This window comes from Ixodes scapularis, unplaced genomic scaffold (assembly GCF_016920785.2).
Source record: "Ixodes scapularis isolate PalLabHiFi unplaced genomic scaffold, ASM1692078v2 PGA_scaffold2__306_contigs__length_199485367, whole genome shotgun sequence".
Taxonomy (NCBI): Eukaryota; Metazoa; Arthropoda; class Arachnida; order Ixodida; family Ixodidae; genus Ixodes; species Ixodes scapularis.
Genome location: NW_024609857.1, coordinates 133326266 through 133347110, shown reverse-complemented (window position 1 = coordinate 133347110; position 20845 = coordinate 133326266). Strand labels below are relative to the sequence as shown.

The 20845-nt window shown below is 47.0% G+C and overlaps 1 pseudogene; it reads right to left on the bottom strand.

The window, feature by feature from the left end:
• Positions 1-4631: 4631 nt before the first annotated feature.
• LOC120840745 lies at positions 4632-14276 on the bottom strand (annotated as a pseudogene).
• Between the last annotated feature and the right edge of the window lie 6569 nt (positions 14277-20845).

Sequence of the window (20845 nt, the reverse complement as noted above, 5' to 3'; positions counted from 1 at the left end):
GCTCTCGGCGGCGGCGATGAGCCTCTGCTTCGGCGTCGCGCACTTCCGGGTCCTCCTGGTAGCGGTTCCTGGCTTCCGCTTCGGCGGCGCTCACTCCTGGCTGCTCTCGGCGGCGGCGATGAGCCTCTGCTTCGGTGTCGCGCACTTCCGGGTCCTCTCGATAGCGGCTCCTGGCTTCCGCTTCGGCGGCGCTCACTCTCGGCGGCGGCGATGAGCCTCTGCTTCGGCGTCGCGCGCTTCTGAGTCTTTTCGACGACGCCGTTTAGCTTCAGCTTCGGCGGCACGTACTGCAGGACCTTGGCGCCGGCGGCGCTGCGCCCCTGCTCGGGCAGTGCGTTTAGCAGTAGCTGCTTCATCTGACTCGCTCATTTTGCGAAAAAGAACTGCCTGATTCCATATCGTCGTCGTTGTCGTTGTGACATCACTCATTCTGGATTTTGGCGCCGGCGGCGCTGAGCCTCTGCTGGGGCAGCACGTTCAGCAGGAGCTGCTAAAGCCCCTCTATCCTGAGAAAACTGGCGGCATTGAGTGCTGTGGAAATGCTCGAGACACGTGCTGTGCGCCAATTCTGGAAAGAACATGGCATCTGAAATCTAGCTTGAATCTGCGCTGTGCCGCCATGATCTTTCCAAAGTCTGCACGATGCACGTGCCTTGTGCATCGACGCAACGTGCGCTACTTTTAAGACATGAAGGGGCTTTAGCAGCTTTTAGTTTCTTTTTGTTGTTTTGTTTTCCTGCTGCAGGGTTTTTCAATTATTTCATTTTGGCGGAGAGGTACCGCGTGGGGCGACTGAACGAAAGGGCTCTGGTTCGAAGTCGGCCGAGGGACAAGAGATAAAAATATTTTAAAATCATTTTTCGGAATAATGAGAATTCGGATTCGTCCCCCCTGCTCATCCTCTTTGCTCTCCTCCTTTCTCCTCCTCCCCTCACTGGGGCCATGTGATCTCGGGGGGGGGGGGGGGGGGAGGGGGTCACGTGACCTGGGGGTTTAGGGGTTAAAAGCGCTAAAATGACGGACGAGCAGGAGAGACACACACCACAGAGCGCTACTTGCAACTGGTTTATTATTGAGAAAACACGTACCGCGAAACCAACAAGACGCACATCCGATTTATTTGCAACTTAATCGGATGTGTTTCTTGTTGGTTTCGCGCTACGTGTTCTTTAAATAATAAACCAGTTGCTAGTAGCGCTCTGTGGTGTGTGTCTTTCCTACTCGTCCGTCGTTTTTAACGCTTTTAACGCCTAAACATGTTCAACCAACTAGCCCAAATCCAAACCCTTCTGCAAGACCTGGGGGGGTCACGTGACCTGAGGGGGTCACGTGACCTGGGGGTCATGTCGCCTGGGGGGTCACGTGACCTGGGGGGGGCCACGTGACCTCACGGTTACGGCGACGCCACTCAAGCCGGAGACGGGCGCCTAAGAGCTGCGCTCTAAAAGGAAAAAAAGAAAGAAATGGGGGGGGGGGGGGGTGTCAGTGCCCCTTTAAGTCATTCAAAACGGCCTGCTCGTGCTTGTGGCATCGGGGTCGCTCCAAATTACGGCTGCGGGCGGAGTACGCGCTCTCGTCAAGTGTTGCGTACGTACTCGCGTACCCTACTTCGTTTCGCACACATAGCTTGCAACGCCGCCGCGGCTGCGGACCTGAACATGTGAATATTCAGGTGCGAAGTCATACTGAAACAGAAACGCAAAGAAAAAAAACATTTGAGATCAACCCCAGACTTGCGCCAGCAGCTTTGACAGCGCAAACTTCACGTGCGGGTCTTCGGCAGACTAACCTGGGATTTGCGGACACGGGCGTTTGATGTGGCGTTACATAATGTGCTCTCGACTAAAATCCGATCGCTTCAATCTAATTACAGGACCACTTCTGTACCGACCAATTTAAGATACTAATCATGCAAAACAAAGGAGAGCAAACAATTTAGGAAAGATGCTCTCCCAAACATGTCTTTTTTCGTTACCTCCAACCAATAGAGTCAACCACCACTGCAAGAGAACTGGAATTGTAAATGGTATGTACAACATCTCACAAACCAGATTTCTTTTTTCAGTAAGAGCCATGGCATCAGGTTTACAATACAAATTCGATGCACAAATTGATGATTTTGAATGCCTCCTTTACAAAATGCTGTTGCATTTGTTCGTTTTAGTTAGCTCCCTAAAGTGTCCAAGGCACCTCTAGCAAAACCTGAATAGTACACCGCAAGGCATTGCCCACAGTACTGAAACATCCAAAGGACAGACTGCTGCAACAGCCGCAGCTGCTCTGTAGTTCGGCTTTCCGATACTGTTTTGTGGTCGACCGAGGCACACCTACCACTAGTGCCATCTCTGTCCATTATAGGCGTATGTTTCCTCTCAAGGGCCACCAGCAAGGTCCGAGTGCATGGAGCTTTCTTGTCGGGGAAATCTGCCACAGTGACCGGAGGTGTTGGTGATTTTGGCAGCCCGATACTATTTCCCGGTCAACTGAGGCTCACCTACCCCTATTGCCGTCTTTGTCAATTCTAGCAAGTGTGTCCTCCAGAGTCCCCCCAGCAAGTTCCAAGCGGTGCTTTACAGAACCCAACTTTCCCAGATTCCTCAGAGCAGCATGGTTTGGCAACTCCACCAGCTGCTGGTAAGTTTAGCACAGTGACACTGTTTCCATGTCGACCGAGGCACACCTACAACGACTGTTGTCTTCGTTTATTTATTCTAGAAGTGTGTGCCGTTCCATAACTGCCCGAGCAAGGTCTGAGGAGCGCCCTACAGGCTCTTGCTGCTTCAGCTTGTCCTGGACAGATTGCCACAGCAACAACTCATGAGTTTTCATTTTCAACTGCGGTTTATTTCCTGGTAGAGTTCACACAGTTACACATTGTTACTTACATCCGATCTTATTGCCTCACTTTTAGCCACTTATCAAGGCAAAATAATAATCTTTTTTTTTTCTTTTCAGGAACACTGTTTACACTTGGCATCAGGCAGTATCATCAGAATGCCAGTCTCTCTGATATGCTGATGAATAACAAAGAGCTACAAAGTCAACGATATTCAATGCAGGTAAAGCGAATATTGGCGAAACGACAGGGGTATCAGTTGCAACGCGAAGAGACAATTTATAATTTGGACTTCAGCGATTTCTGGTTGCTGGTGAACTTAAGTGTCGCGAAAAGTCTACTATAAAGAGGACTGCATAGAGTAAAGCCACCCTCAAGAAAGTGTATAGAAACGAAGCGCCCAACTAGATGGCGCTTCGAAATTGCGGCGGTGGTGCCGTCTATGGAGGAAAAAGCAAAATTGGATCGCGTTAGTCGCGTCAGTGAGCATCGGTAAACAGAGGAGTAGTGGGCAGTTATCCTGTATCGGTTGTGGTGCGGTTTTGAAAAGATAGAAAACCTAGGCGAATTCTTTCGGGGGTCAAATCAAAAGAAGGGCGAAAAGCTACGGCAGCACGTGTTCTCCATTGAAGAGGTAATGGACGGCTCTACTAACGAAGTAAAGGCCAAATGTGTGACCTAAGCGCGACAGAACGTCGTTTACGACATCACTTTGCAGGCGAGCCGTGTTTGTTTACATTTTGCGTCAGCATAACATTTTATTTTCTACTCTTTACGAGGGCAATTTGTAGTCACAGTGGTTCATTTTTGTTTTTGTCAGGTAATAGGTCAGCCTCAAGTGCAAAAAACGTGCTGCGGACAGTACGGTCCCTGCTTGAGCTCTAGTTAGGCTATAGTACTGTTTACACGTTGCGGATGACATTTGCGTGCTAAGTTTGGTTGCTGAATGAAGCTACAAGGTCCTTCCGTTGCTCTTCTTTAGCTTTCAACGTCCGCGCGGGCTGTTTCGATTGCCACCTGCACCTGCCGGGCTGGTGTCGAGAGCCGGTGCAAGCACTGCGTTGCAGTATTTTTTTTTATTAATACTGCCAAAGACGCCTCATGCACCAGCCGGCCTCAACAGTGAGGCAGACCAAACCACAAAGCAGTGTATGCCACGAACAAACCCCTCATGGATTTGTTCCCAGGTTATTTTTCTTGTACTTTATTCAGTATCTTACTCGGGGGTGCATTACATTTAAATTTCGAGGGGGCAGCCTGTCGTTCCGTGAGAAATAGTAATCTCCAGTAAGGTTAAAGCATGAGTAAGTAGTAAACTTCGTATGGTGGTAACAAATCAGCCTAGGTAAATTCTCTACAATTGGTTCACAATTGCCTAGGCCGTGTATTACTCACGTGAAATATCATTTCATTTGTTGATACAATTAAATACAGCACTCATTTTAGGGCACCATTGTGTGATGTTCAGTTTGATACCAATATGAAGCCTTTATTTTTGTTTTAGGTCCAAGAAGCACATGTCCAAATGGTCGACCTGTTTCACCTTCAATTATTTTGGAGCATTTTCCAGAGGTGGAAGGTCGCCTTGTGTAAATTCTAAAACTTTCTACCAGGAGTCTTGAGGACGCCATATGCAGAGATGTCCTCAACTCCATGGTCACCCAGGTCTTTCGGGCTGTGGACCAAGAAAGGCTTGTGGGGTACCTTTGCAGCCATAAAGGAACCTCGCCAGGTGTTCCACCACATGACAGCTTCCTTTGTGGGCCTAAGGATCTCTCTGAAAGCGCTTGACTTTTTAGCTGCGCTTAGTGACAGGCTCCAAGAGCGGTACGTCGCACATATCCTGCTTTAGTGCGACGTGGAGGATATGGCCCTGGATACCCAAGGCCAATCCCAGAACCCACGGCATGTTGTAGACTATCTGCCTTTCAAGCATGTTACAGCCAAATCTACAAATCTTTACTGCAATGGGTTCTTCAACCCCTATTATACTATTTGGAAGTTGATTCCTTGCAGTGTTTCTGATTGTACTCTATTGCTCTTCAACATTTAGTCTCATCATTGCATGCAAAGTATTTATGTGGCATGAATACGTTGAAAGCATTCTTCCTCTTGCCTGCCCACTTGCATGCCTGCAAACGGAGCGTTCAGAGTTCCACCGTGATGCAGGCCGTGCTGTGAATGACTTTTGTGGCAACTAAAGTTTCATGAATCATGCCAATAGAAACGAAGGATGATATATTGATCATTCAAATATACTGGTGCCACTGGCTTATGTTAAAATAGAACTATTGCTATATTACCCAAGCATCAAAGAGAACGCAGGGATTGGTGTTCCACGCCCCGCGCGTGCTGGCGTCAGCAGTAGTAACTTTTCTAAGGGAGAAGCCTAGAACAAATGGCATCTTGCACGCTCGTTCGTCAACGCATTATTTTGGTTATTTATTTCGAGTCTTTTATACCGGGAAGGCGTGCGCGTGTGGCGCATGAAACACCAATCACTGCATTCTCCTTAATGCCTTGGCAATATAGCAATAGGTCTTACTTGCCATCAAATGTAAAATTTCTGGCTGAAAATATCTGCTATTGAAGTTGCAATTTCGAAAATTCATGATGCATGTTAGCTACAAATGACAGTATTTAAAGTGCATTAAGACAGCCTTAAAGTGATGCTTTCTGCTTGGCTGTTTGCTTCTTGCCCGATTAACACCTCAAGGTGGCATGAAGAGCGCCGCATGCGCATTAGTAGCACCACGGCCAACCCCACCCGCACCAGAGCAGGCGATCATGAAGCCTTAGCCAAAAGCATGGGCCGGCCAAAGCGCTTCTCAAAGTTGTGCAGTATAGTAATATGCACATATATTCACGTTTCGGCACCAGCCACGCATGACATGACCAGGTGGCAACAAATGCATAGACCACTGTCCGAAGCACTTGCTCCCTGCGATCTCATCCACGTTTCGGCCCACCTTTTTTGTTATATTGATACACAGTGCATAAACTCTGGAGGTTCTCGGTACGAGCATATAGCCTCAGGTAATGCCTTTATCGCCAAGGTTAATTTTCCTTTACATCGGCTCGTGCTGGTGGCATGCGAATGATGAAAGGGGGACTGCGGTTACAATGGTTTTTGCATTTTGCAGCAACATTGGCGTCGGTGTTCTTGGTGTTTCATGCTTATGCATTTCTGTCGTTCCTGCACTACAATCTACACAAAGGTTTAAAAAGCTCATCCTGAATACCTTCCCAGCCCTGCTATCGTCGGTGGTGCCAGCATCGACAAAAACGGCGGCACGAATGGAACATAACAAATTCTGGTCTTTAGAAGCAAAGTTTTCTGTGTAAATTTTCTGACATGGATATTGTTCCGGTTGATCTTGTTAAGCAAGGTAGTAAACTGTAACGGCATGTTACCTTTGGAGTAACCTATGCAGGCATGATTTTGCATTTTGTGGCCCTTCTTTCTGTAATATGCGTGCAGGTATCTAGAAAGAAGGTACCGCAAGAGAAGAGCTGCAGGAGAAGCTAGGCACGCCAATTTTACAGGTAGATGTTTTTTATGATATTCATCATCCTTGATCAATAGTGCGATAAGGTATTCACTGTGTGCAATATCAGGCAGGTCTTGTTGTCATGCCCCAGCAGCCCTGGCTTTGTTGCAGCCCAGACGGCCTCATGATGTTAGACGTTGAGACGGTGCTGGTAGAAAATAAATGCCCAGAAACTTGCCAGGACTGCCCGATTCTGGATCGTGCCGAAAGTCGGTACAATGTTTCCTACCTTGTATGCAGAGAAGGTGATCTGTCACTTGAGCCACCTCACCCGTACTACACCCAAGTGCAGGCTCAGCTGTATGTGCTGAACCCGCAGAAGGCAGTATTTTATGTCTATAGCCCGAAAGGCTCAGAGTCCATCCTTGTGAAAAGAGAGGATGGATTTCTTGCAGAGACCATCCCAAAACTAGAACATTTTTACTTCGCCTATTTCTTCCCAATTATTTGCAATTACGGGTTTCAATGCTTATGAAACAGAGCATGTCGCATTTATTGCACAGATGAAAGTGTAACAGCAGAAAACATGTCACAAGGAAAATTTAAATGCTACATGAACCAGTCTCATTTTTATGTTCTGGCAAAGGTATGTCGGGCCACTGTATTTCTTTTAGAAATAAAGTTTACATTTCCAGTGACAGTGACTTGCACTGCGTTCAGAATTTGCATTAAACTCACTGGATTCCACACTGGAGTGTTTTTTTTCCCTTGATCATTTATATTCAATGTGTCATTCATGCATGACTAGCCGTCGTAACCTTCACCAAGAAAAAATAGTGGGGGGCTTAACATTGGCACATTATATGACGTTAAAAAAGGAGCTCAGACTGGTTGCACTTTAAAAAACAAATCTAACCATTACACATAGCGATGTTCGTTTAAATTGCACGCAAATTGTATCGAGCGTTTAGGCAGTGCAATGTCTGTCTACCTTTAGGAGGTGGTGGTTAATTTCAAGCGCCAAACATATTTTGACCATGAAGCCAGGTAGAGATGAGTGATTCGGGCACAAGGTTACGAACCAATTTCAGTACTCGAATGGGGCAACACTCCCACTAACTAGATCAGCAGTGAGCAAGTGATTATTATATTTTACTCGGATTCTCAAGAAAAAAAGTGTCTTGCATATAGTTCATACGCTTCATGAAGTTTCAAAGTGAAAACATTAACTGTCCCACGGAGCGAGCCGACGCCATCAGCTTTGAAGCCGCGCCAAATGGCACGTAAACGTGCGCTCCGCCGTCGACGCAAGTATGTTGAAGACTAAATAAGGAAGCAAAATAATGACATGCTTGCTTCCGCATTCACAACTCATAAGACGTGCTTAGGTGTACCTCCAGCCCTTTTTCTTACACAATTTCGTTGACAGTAAACGAAAAACAATTTCTTACATTTGAAAGCTGTGTGCCATCATAAACTACGAAACGAAATACACCTTGTATGCCCATAAAAGTGCATAAACTGCCACACAAATAATGAAATTAGTTATGCTGCACGTGGAGAACTTTTTTTACTACGGTTCTTGAGGTGAAAGCGAGTACACACTCTTTGACGATCCGTCACATGGTACTTTCACTGCAATTAGCTTCTGTCAAATAGACCGATTTCACCAAATGTTTGGCGCATGGGTGATGCCGCCATAACTTTAGTTCTCAGGAGGCAACCAGCAGTGCACGATATCGCTCATACTATCTCGTGCTCTGCACATGCAGAGTTTAGGCGAGGTTGTCTCAAATGCAGAAAAACTAAAGTTCCCACTACGCACCGCAGCAGCGTAGCCGAACTGGTTGGTGAGATCAGACTCTTGGAGGCAACCTGGCTACTTTTACTTCACATAAAAACACGGACTGCAAGACGTTTCCGCCTAAACTATGATATGTGGGGCCTACTGTAAACGACTTAAATGGTTGTCTATGTGAGCTTGACGCATATTTTGAGGAAATATCCTGCATCCTACTTGCTTATAGGAAATAAAGCTGAATGTCATAATTTTTGCATGGAAAAGGAGAAATGTAGCTTAGGAATGGGGAACAATAAAGGACAGTCACGGTACAACTTTTAACTAGAGACAATGTTTATTTCCACTGAAGCTTGTCTGTTACTATAAAAACTTCGGTGCAAATAAATACTGTATCTTGTTGGGAAGTTGTACTGCGTCCATCCTTTATTTTCCTTCCTTCCTGAGCCACGTGTACTTTACCAACATGCTCGTTCTGACTTGGAAGGAGACATCTTACTTTTTTATAATGAGTGCCGGCATGTTGACAAGAGCTCAGCAAACTTGAACAACCTGGTTCATCTGTGGGATAAGCGCGAGTGGAACTCTGTGCATCAGAATGTGAAACGTTTTGAGCCTCTGTATTACCCTTTCTACATGAATGCGAACCTGTTCGATGCGGTAAGTACTGTGCATGTCCTCCTGAGAAAACTGCTGACCAGCACTTGAGAATGGCGGCATGACGAGGACAGCACTCTTTTCAGCCACTGTAGTTCGGATGCTTGGAAAGCCCTTGTCGCTTAAAACAACATCACCGGGCTGAACCAGGGACAGAAACCCAGAGTTAACAGTTATGTGGCAGTCACTTTGTCGGCCCCCATAGATCTTAGATATAAATGAAATCATGCCATTGGGAACTAAGCCAATCAGCGATTTGACGGTGTAACCACTTTTGTAGGTAGAGTAGAAGTAGTGTTGTTGCTCAGGGTCAGATGAAGATTCAGTTTTAATTTCTGTGCAATCAATAATGAATGTGCAATCTGGGTAGTGCGTCTTAAAGGCTGGCGGTAGCGACTCCTTGATAATTTCAAGGGCTGGCACAAATACCCATCGTTCAAGCCTCACACTAAGAGTGTCCAGTAGGGTCCTGAAGATCCTAGAAGCTGTGGTCTTGTCGACGGAAAAGAGAGCGGCCATTGCGGTGTAACTGATCCCCAACTTAAGTTTCATGAAGAGAACGAGTTTGTCCTCGGCCGGAATGTCACTACTACTGTACCTGGTTGCGGGTGTCAGACACAGTAGGAGGCTGAAAACAGTCATTGTGACACCGTATAGGTCCTGCAGTGCCTGCTCTGAATCCTTGAGAGACTGGAACCCAAGGAAACCGCACCGCCGTCGCCACTTTCTGTCTGTGCTCTGGGCCGTGCTTGGGGCCGTGCTTGGGGCCGTGCTTGGGGCCATGCTTGGGGCCGTGCTTGGGGCCGTGCTTGGGGCCGTGCTTGGGGCCGTGCTTGGGGCCGTGCTTGGGGCCGTGCTTTTGGCCGTGCTTGGGGCCGTGCTTGGGGCCGTGCTGGGGACCGTGCTTGAGGCCGTGCTCGGGACCTAATGGTTGGAAGGAAAATTGAAATAAAACGTTCCTATTTAACACAGCGGCATAGGATAGAAACTGAGTGATGACATCCTCCCATAGAGAATATTAAATTTAAATGTATTACTCCTCTGTTAAAATCACCTCATCCACCTGCCCTGTGCGAGTGACCTGCGTTGATCCGTTCTGCCCATCTGTAGCAGACAGCAAGAGCCAAAGCGGCCCACCGTCCAGTGCCTCGTCATCAGACTGCGTCGCCTAAGAACCAGTAACACGGAAATTAAAGTAGCACTCTAGATCCTGTGCCGCAAACAAATGTATGAATACTCTGCACTCATGATGGTAGGCACTGAAAAGTAAGAAACGAAGGTCCAAAGCAATATTCTCTATGCTGAGGTAGAACTTGCGTTTACAGTCCTTGAAATGGGGCCTTTAAATGATATTACTTGCAGTCACAGGGTGCCCCCTCCCCCACCCCCCATAAATTGCCTCCAATTATCACTGTAGACGTGCACTTCGTAGGCATAGCTTGGGCTGCCGTGTGGAGGAGTGTCGTAAAGGAATCCCGGTTGGAACTCTCGGCCTCTGGCTCAGAAACCGTGTCAGGGTCAGGAGGCGTCCCCACTGGAGGTGGCATGGGTTTGCAGCGGCTGGATTGTTTCAGCAACCTGAATGGTTGAACATGTCACGTCTTGCACTATATGCTAGACTACAATACTATTACCTCTTTGCCCTCTCCGCATTGGGTGCCTTTTTCTTGTAGACAGGTGGGAAGATCGTGGGGATGTACGAGCAGAGGTCGGCATTTTAGGTCACCCTCACTCATCCTCACCCTCACAGCCACACTCACCTAAGCCCCTCACTCACCCTCACCCTCACAGCTACACTCACCTTCAGCCCCTCACTCACCCTCACCCTCACAGCCACACTCACCTTCAGCCCTTCACTCACCCTCACTGAACCTCACGGCCCTCACGCACTCACCGCCCTCACGGCCCTCACGCCCCTCACGGCCTTCACGCCCCTCACCGCCCCACGGCCCTCACGCCCCTCACTCACTCATGGTCCTCACCAAAGTCACCGCCCTCACGCCACTCACCGCCCTCACGGCCCTCACCGCCCTCACGGCCCTCACCGCCCTCACGGCCCTCACGCCACTCACCGCCCTCACGCCACTCACCGCCCTCACTCCACTCACCGCCCTCACACCACTCACCGCCCTCACGCCACTCACCGCCCTCACGCCACTCACCGCCCTCACACCACTCACCGCCCTCACCGCCCTCACCGCCCTCACACCCCTCACGCGCTGATGGCCCTGACGCCACTCAGGCCATCTTCAGATAGGGCAATTTCGCCCAGAAACTTTACGTCGCAACACCAGCAACACGGGCCCGCCCGCGATCACACGCAGCAACCAATTGCTGCAATTTGCCATTGTCATCATAAAATTTTATTTTTCTTGCACTATTTAGACACAATTACGCGTTATAAACGTGTTTTTATACATTAAAATCTCTTTAAGAATACTAATGCACCTTTCTGAAACAGTTTATTTACAAAAAAAACGATCGATTTCAAACCAGAACCAGGTCTTTCGGTGTCATCATCACCGGCACGAGGTATCACGTGAAACTTTTGCGTCCCTGATTGGGTGCAGTCGCTTCAAACGTATTCGAACTGCTCCGAGTTGCTTGCTTATTTCGAGCCGGACCCGATCTCAGCAATTCGTGTCGATCTAGGGAAAGCTAGAGAACAACCCGTCATTAACACCAAAATTGCTGAGAAAGATGCTCGATCTGAAGGGGGCCTCACGCACTCATGGCCCTCACACACCTCATGCACTCACCGCCCTCACGACCCTCACGGCCCCCACGCCTCTCATGCCACTCACTGCCCTCACGCACTCATGGCCCTCACACCACTCACGCACTCACCGCCCTCACACCCCTCACGCACTCATGGCCCTCATACCCCTTACCGCCCTCACCGCCCTCACGGCCCTCACGGCCCTCACCGCCCTCACGGCCCTCACGGCCCTCACCGCCCTCACGGCCCTCACGGCCCTCACGGCCCTCACAGCCCTCACGGTCCTCACCGCACTCACAGCCCCTCACGGCCCTCACTCACCCTCACACTCATGAATTTTCCTGGTTCAGGAACTCACTCACCCTCACCTCACCTGTGAGGATGAGGGTGAGTGAGGGTGAGTGAGGGTGAGTGAGGGCCCTCATGAGTGAGGTTTGCCGAGGCATGTGTACGAGGGGTGTGCCTCAGCGTCGTTCTTACAGTTGTCCACAAAATGGGCACTCAAATTCTCGTCGCTGGGGACGGCAACCACTTGGAGCCATCCTCGCTGAAAAATAAAATAACCTGAGACCGAGCTCTGGCCTTACCAGCCGGAAATCAGGCCGACCTTTTATTAGCTTCCAAGTCGACATCACATTTCTAAATATCTCAGATGGAATATGTTTGCCAGAGTAGCGTAGCGTCACTGTATAAATGCTACGATACGAGCACGTAAATTGCAAACTCTCGTGACGCCGGCATTGCCACAGTGCTTTACCCCACTTGGCACATCCACATTTCTTATGCTGACAGTCATACTACCGTGTTTTCTTGATTATAGTACGCAAAAAAGATTATGGGGTCAAAAATAAGTTTTTGCTTAGATAGTCCGCACGCGGCGCATATTCCGCACTTAGTGCGTAATCCGAACGTACAAATTATCATACACAACACACCTTGAGAAATGCCTGGTGCATTAGCTCACAAAGAAGCTTGTATCATACATAAATCACTATTAATATACTCTATCCTTTATAAAATCATTCGCTTGTTGTCACAGGGAACGATCCAGAAACATGCAAAACCTTGTATAATCCGCACCTTTAGATAGTCCGCACCGGGTAAAATTTCAACTTTTAAACATGCATAGTCCGCGCACTATAGTCCGAAAAAACGGTAATTCCGCCCCAATTCATTATCGGCGCATTAGCCAAAATTCATGCACTACTAATGAAGTACATACTTCTGTCGGCGCACTGCTGTGATCCAAGCTTTTCGTCGTTGGGTCTCGTACGCTTTGCCAGGGGAACGGTAGAAGTGCAGAGACTTGCTAGTCCGTTCCCTGAGGTTTTTGCTACAACCAACCACGAAACAGTATTGTGTGCCAGACTTGCGTTTCTTTTTTTCTATTCCTCCTGCGTAAATAACTCGTGAAGCGCCGAAGATGGCAGCGAAACGCGTAGCAAAAACCCGCGAGACACGCCAAACCACGCGATCCGATAGTACCAAAACGTCCCGCTAGGGTCTGGGATAGCGCTGCAGTCAGCGGCGAAGCTTGAGCATTCTTGCGTATAAGATACACCTTTTTGTGGTTCCCCTGGTTTTAATGTGGTACTGGGGAATTGGGGTATCTTTTGCCTGCAGAACGCACACTTTATTGGCACCTCCAGGACTTCAAGTTCGTGTCAGACATAATGCACAAGCCGATGGATTCTTCAGCATACCAGGCGAGTCAAATGTGCAGCATATAACACACTCGTGTATCCTTATCTTTCGTATGCATCTGTAGTAGGATACCTGCAGACCTGTCTCATGAAGCAGCTCGATGTTTAACTAAATGTGGTTTGTACAATTTATTGACTTTAGGTCTATCGCACCCGTACCAGAATTAGAAGTTGTAAGGGCTTTAGAAATATTTTATGATATGTAAAAGTGACTGCACCTGTCAGTAAAGCTACCTGCACACTTGTGAAGTTTAAAAAAAAAAACATTTTGATTGTGTATTGTGCTTCTACGTGTCAGTTATTTTCTTTTTCATTCTGTGATTTGCTTTGTTATGCACTCATCATGTGTTCTACTTGTAGTGCATGCTCCTGCCGTGGCTTTTTACTTGGCTGGCACTTTTGTGAAACTGTGACTGAGTTTGTTCTTTTCAACATCATTTGTGCTTGTGTATTTTCATGGAGATTTAGATCTTATATTCTCTTGTTGTGAAATGTTCTTTGGACGTGATTTGAATTTTTTTTTTTTTTGCCTCTTTCGCTTTTACTGAAATAACCGGCAATCGCTCGACTCTTTCCTCAGATTTGGTGTAGACTCCAGAGGCCTTATTTGCAACTACAATAATTAATATGTATGAATATTGACATGTTGAATAGAGAAATTTCAGGTCGTCATTAAAATTGTATAAAAGCAAAAAAATCGAAAGCACTTGATTAGGTGCAGAAACCGAGCGCTGGTTTTCAAGCCTGCACCAGGTTTCTAGCCCTAGGACGCTGGCCAAGGAGTCTCAAAGCAGCGTGAATCGTAATTAAACCTGGATTTGTTTCAGTATGAACGAGTAACAGAAGGGATACAGACACTCTGATAAAACTACGGAGTAATAACACTAAACAAAAACGGAGTTTTCATTTCTAAAAAAGGTTTCATCAGAGAAAATAACGAAAACAGTATTCATTACGCTCGGAAGAGTAGCGAAACCACGTAGCCCCGTAACGAAAGGCCCACGGTGTCGCAAATTTTTACAGCATGCACAGAATACACATGCACAAAAATACGTGTAGAGATTTTCATCATTACTAGTACTGCAGTCAGCTTAAAAATGCTAGCTTAGCGTCAACCACATCACCGCTTCCCAGATTCGAAAGAAAATAGTATCTTGCTTTCTAGGCCGCCAAATTGTTTTTAGATCCCGTAGGCCAAACCCCCTCCCGAAAGCTCACCCAGGACGCGTATTATAAACTCGTAAATTAGTTGCGATCGTGGAGAATATAATTGCACTTTGGCGGTTTGATGTTATGATTAAAAACGACTTGCAATTTCTGTGAAGCCGAATACTCACAAGACACTGACCTAATACAACTCGGTAGGGGCGATTGGGACGATTATCTAAAGCACTTTCGGGATCCACGGTTAAATGAACAGATCTAGAGCGGCTTTAGGACGGTTGGATGCGAATGCAGGCTCTAAATGAGGCCATTTCCAAACTTATATAACGACAAAAGTCGACACGATCGGCCCTCCAGCTGACCGCGATGTCGAGACACTTGGGAAATTCCAGAGGGTACCTCACTCGCGAACCGGAAGTTAGACGCGGGGTTAGGAGGGTTTTTGGAGGAGGAGGGAAGAGAATGCGCCACTTTTCTCAGATACAAGGACTTTATTTGGAACGGCTAGGGCATCCTGACACGTCAGTTTCGCCGCAGCTTTGCTCATCCTGAGACACCCTACGTCACGACTGTTCCGGATATGACCTGCACTCCGCTGGCTTAAAGCCTCTCTATCCTGGGAAAAGTGGCGCCATTTTTTGAACTAGCCGCCGTGCACAATATTGGCCAGTCGTCACGTGATATCTGGCTTTCGGTTTTGGACTTCCGCTCGCCATGTATTTCCCAAGATGTTGCTACCATAGAGTTATTATAATTTACGCTAGAGGTTCAACTGGCGCTAGTGTGCTGTTGCAAATTGAAGCAGACAGCAAGCAGACCGAAATTGACTTCCGGTAATGCATTTCTACGGAAATAATCGAGTCCATTGCCATTCTGCGCTCGATTATAAGAGCAAATATCACGAATAATTAGTACCTACTAGGCACATTGGAGCCTTTCCCAGATACGCAGATGAAATAATTGGGCAGTTACGGCGCTTTTATTTTAAAATCGTGGCATAAAAAACGGTGCTAAAACCGCTTCGTACGTGTATTTATGTGCACTGTCGGACACTGTTTTGCGAACACGGCGTCGACGGCGTCGACGCTTTCCAGCATTGGGGATATACGGGCCAAACGAACGAAGGACATGTGGAAAATCAGGAGAGACGGCAAGAACTACGCAGTAACACTGGATAAGTAACTGCTTGTGCTTGCAGACGATCAAAATAGATTGAAAGCCACGTAATATAGCCCAATTTGCAATAAATAAGTACTGCTTTATTCTTTCTGCTCATAAATATATGCGAAAATGCTTGTTCTGTGTTCAAATCATCACTCGCACGCTTTAATTCTTTGCAAATGGGGGGGAAGCCAGAGAACAGGTGCGCCATAAAAAGTGACCAACATAGGTAATAATAAGGAAACACACCTTTCGTAGCCCACATACTTTATTCTTTACGTTTCGAACGTTTTTTTTAACCACTCGTAAAGATGCACGACGGGGTCATTTTCATATAGTGAGAGGACAGGCGTATTAGCAATATATAAGCACCAACGGAATGCTGGCGAACTTTGAACACACTCTACATTCCTTTCGATTGTTCTTTTGCTTAGAATTGTCGCTCATTTCTACATACCGTTCATGGAACAGAGGTTTGGGCCTGAAATATAGCGAAGTTTAACATCGTTCAGTGGTAAAGGAAAAATGCTGTAACTAAAGGAATTACACTTTCACAATATTAATAAAGGTAGATACTATCCGGTACAACCGAAATAACAAAAGTTATTAATGTTATTTTTCGGCGACGAGACAAAATTCACGTGCGTTTTCCCATAGGAATACACAGGAAGACTGGAAAAGTAGACTGCATGCTGACGGCTTCAATTTGCAACCGGAAGTCCCGTAGACACTAGCGCCAGCTGAGCCTCTAGCGTTTATTATAATAACTTTATGGTTGCTACGCCGCAGCTGACGGGCTGCTGCGCCTGTAGAAAAGTCGGCCGGAAAGCTTTTCAGTGTTCCCTCTGCGGAAAATGAACCTCGGAGGAAGATCTTAATTGCTTCACCGAATCGATCAAAAAGATTTCAACCCGACGGAAGCCGCAAAGTTATGCCAGGTGAGTGCTCCGTATAAAGCTGAGCAGCATGCAAGAAGACAGCTGTTTAGAGCGAGTTATGCACTCTATTCCACCGTAAACGCGAGCGATGTAATAGCGAGCACAACATTGCCACTTGGCATGCACGGACGCTCGTGCCGTGGAAGTAAAGGCCCCTACGCACAGTTGCGTTTGAGAGCGTCCAACTGCGTTGCCTCGAGAAACGAAAGTGAGTGATCGGCACAACTGTGCTTCGTATGAAGCGTGGAGTCCAATTCAAGGAATGGCTTGGCATGTGATAAAAGAAGTACGGATGTCCTGCGTTCTTGCAGTCGAACGCAGTTAAACGCTTTCAAACGCGACTGTGCGTAGGGGCGTTCAAAACGCCCCCACGCACAGTCGCGACTGCTCGTGCTTGTGGCATCGGCATCGCTCCCAATTACGGGTGCGTGCGGAGTACGCGCTCTCGTGAAGTGTTGCGTACGTGCTCGGATACTATACTTTGTCTTGCACACACAGCTTGCAACGCTGCCACGGCTGCGGACCCGAGCATGTGGATGTATCTATACTCCGTTTAAATATAAGTGCGAGCGCAGCCAGTGCGACAAGCACGGGTATGTCTCTGACGATGTTCTTACTGGACAAGCGTATGTGCTTAGCCCGCTCAAAGTGCGTTCGCTCTCGTAGTGTCAATAGGGTCTCCTTCGCTCGCAGTCTTATTGAAACAAACCCGCAAGCAAATAAAACATTTGAGATCAACCCCACAGTCGCGCGAGCAGCTCTGACAGCGCAAACTTTACGTGCAGGTCTTTGGCACGCTAACCTGGGATCTGCAGAAACGGGCGTTTGAGGTGTGCTTTCGGTGATGGGCTCTCAACTAAAATCCGATCTCTTTAATATATTATAGGACCACTTCAGTATCGAGCAATTCAAAACACTAATCATGCAAAACAAAGGAGAGCAAAAAATTGAGAAATGATATATGCGCTTCTAAACATTTCTTTTTTCGTTACCTTCAACCAAGGGTGTAAACCACCACTGCAAGGGAACTGGAAATGTAGGTGGTATGTACAACATCTCACAAACCATTTTTTTATTCAGTAAGACACGTTATCTGTTTTACAATACAGATTTAATGCACAAACTGATGATTTTGGATGCCTCCTTTACAAAACGCAGTTCCATTTATTTGTTCTTTATGTTGGCTCCCTAAAGTTACCGAGGCACCCCCAGGAAAAACTGAATAGAACACCACAAGGCAATGCCCACAGTACTGAAACATCCCCAGAACAGACTGCTGCAGAAACCGCAGCTGCTCTTGAGTTTGGCTGTCTGATACTGTTTCTTGGTCGACCGAGCCACACCTACCACTAGTGCCATATCTATCCATTCCAAAAGTGTGTATCCATTGGAGGGCCCCAACCAAGGTCCAAGCGGAGCTTTTCCCTCGGGGCAATCTGCCGCAGTGACCGCGGCTGTTGGTGAGTTTGGCAGTCCGATACTCCTTCCAGGTCAACTGAGGCTCACCTATCACTAGTTCCATCTTAGTCAATTCTAGGCGAGTGTGTCCTCCTGAGGCCTCCCAAGAAGTTCCAAACGCTGCTGTACAGAACCTAACTTTCCCAGCTTCCCTAGAGCAGCCTGGTTCGGCAACCCCCCCCCCCCCCCCCCTCCCAGTTGCTGGCGAGTTTAGCACAATGATACTGTTTCCAAGTCGACCGGGGCACACCTCAGCGACGGTCGTCTCTGCTTATTTATTCGTTCTAGAAGTGTGTACTGTCCCATGGCTGCCTGAACAAGGTCTGAGCAGCGCCCAATAGGCCCTTGCTTCTCCAGCTTTTCCGGGACAGATTGCCGCAGCAACAGCTGATGAGTTTTCATTTTCGACTGCTCTTTATTTCCTGGCAGAGTGCAGACAGTTACACACTGTTATTTACATCCAATTTTATTGTCTCACTGTTAGCGACTTGACAAGACTAAATAATAATCTTTTATTCTTTTTCAGGCACACTGTTTACACTTGGCATCAGGCCGTTTCATCAGAATGCAGGTCTTTCTGGTTTACTGATGAATAACAAAGAGCTACAAAGACAACTATATTCTATACAGATAAAACTGATATTGGCGCAATCAGTTGACACGTGAAGAGAACGAATTGGACTTAAGCGCTCTCTCGTTGCAGAAAGTCCACTATGAAGAGGACTGCGTGAAGTAAAGGCATCTTCGAGAAAGTTTTTTAGGATATATCTTTCTTGTGTTTCCCATGGTTTGAATGTGGCACTCGGGAATTAAGGTAGCTTTTGCCTGTAGAACGTAAACTTCATTGGCATCTCCAGGACTTCAAGTTTGTGAAAGACATAATACACGAACTGATGGATTCTTTACCATACAAAAACTTGCAGCATATAACACAGTCATGCATCCTTATCTTGAGTATGCATCTGAAGTCGGATACCTGCAGAGCCGTCTCATCAAGCAGCTCGATGTTTAACCCCATGTGGTTTGTACAATTTCTTGTCTTCGGCTATACCATACCAGTAACAGAATTGGAAGTTGTAAAGGCTTTAGAAGTACTTTATGATACGTAAAAGTGACCGCACCTGTCAGTAAAGCAACCTGCACATTCGTGAACTAATAAGAAAGTATTTTGATGGTGTATGGTGCATCCCCGTGTCATCTATCTTCTTTTTTTTTTCATTCTGTGATCTGTTATGTACCCGCCATGTGTTCTACTTGTAGTGAATACTCCTGCCGTGGCCTTTTACTCGGCTGGCAGTTTTGTGAAATTAATAAAATTGTGACTTTTTTCTTCTCTTTAATGTCATCTGTGCTTGTGTATTTTCATGGAGATTTCGATCTCGCATTCGCTTGTTTTGCATTGTTCTCTGGATGAGATTTGAAATATTTTTTTGCTCACTCATTCTCTTTTACTGAAATAACCTGCAATTGCGTGACTCGATTAGGTGCCGAAACCGAGCGCTGGTTTCTAAGTCTGCACCAGGTTTCTAGCCCTAGGACGCTGGCCGAGGAGTCTAAAAGCAGCGTAAATGGTAATTAAACCTGGATTTTATTAGTATGAGCGACAAACAGAAAAGAAACAGATACTGATAAAATTACGGAGTAACAAGCCTAAACGAAAACGGAGTTTTCATGTCTAAAAACGGTTTCATCAAATAAAATAACGAAAATAATATTTATTACACTCGGAAGAGTAGCGGCACCGCGTAGCCCCGTAGCGAAAGGCCCGCGGTGCCGTAAATTTTTACAGCAGGCACAGAATACACGCACAGAAATACGTAGCGATTTTTATCATTACTAGTACTGCAGTCAGCATACAAATTCTAACTTAGCGTCAACCACATCACCGCTTCCCCGACTAGAAAGAAAATAGTATCTTGCGTTCTAGGCCGCCAAATTGTTTTTAGCGCCCGTAGACCAAAGCCTCCCGAAAGTTCGCCAAGGTCACGAATTATAAAGTAGTCAATCATTGGAAATCGCTGAGAATAAAATTGCAATTTGGCGGTTTGATATGATGATCAAAAGCGGTTTGCGATTCCTGTGAAGCCGAACACTCACGAGACACTGATCTAATGCAACTCGGTAGGAACGATTATCCAAGCACTCTCGGGATTCACGGTTGGACGAACAGATCTAGAGCGGCTTCAGGACGGTCAGATACGAATGCGAGCTCTAAATGAGGTCATTGCCACACTTATATGACGAGAAAAATCCACACGATCGGCAACTCGCCCGCTCCAGCTGTAAAGACGAACACTCACGAGACACTGACCTAATGCAACTCGGTACGGACGATTATCCAAAGCACTTTCGGGATCCACGATTTAGACCCCATGCGGTGTCTAAATGAGGTTATTGCCGCACTTGTCTGACGAGATAAGCCCACACGATCGGCAACTCGACCACTCCAGCTGACCGAGACGTCGAGACGCTTGGGAAATTCCAGAGGGCGCGTCCGTTACAAACCGGAAGTTAGAGGTGGGGTAAGGAGGGTTTTTTGGAGGAGCTGGGAAGAGAATGCTCCACTTTTCCCAGATACAGGGACTTTACGCTGGCAGCTCTCTGAGCTCTAACAAGAGTGGGCCGTTTTTAACGAAAAATACAGCCACCAGGCTCATATTACAAGCGTGCGATTGTCATTTACGGATATTGTGGATCATAATCAGCCTATTTCAGAAGACGACGGTATATTTTAAATTTCGTTTAAGTATCCCTTTAAGATGGGCACAAATCTGGTTCTATGCCAATCGTGCCTCCGGTTAGGGTCTCGTGACAGCAAACTACAAGTCGTTGATAAGGCGTAGAACGCGCAGCTGCCGGGGGGACTGGTTGGTTGGCCCAGAGCCTTCTGAAACGCACTAAGCATCCACTGCACTATACA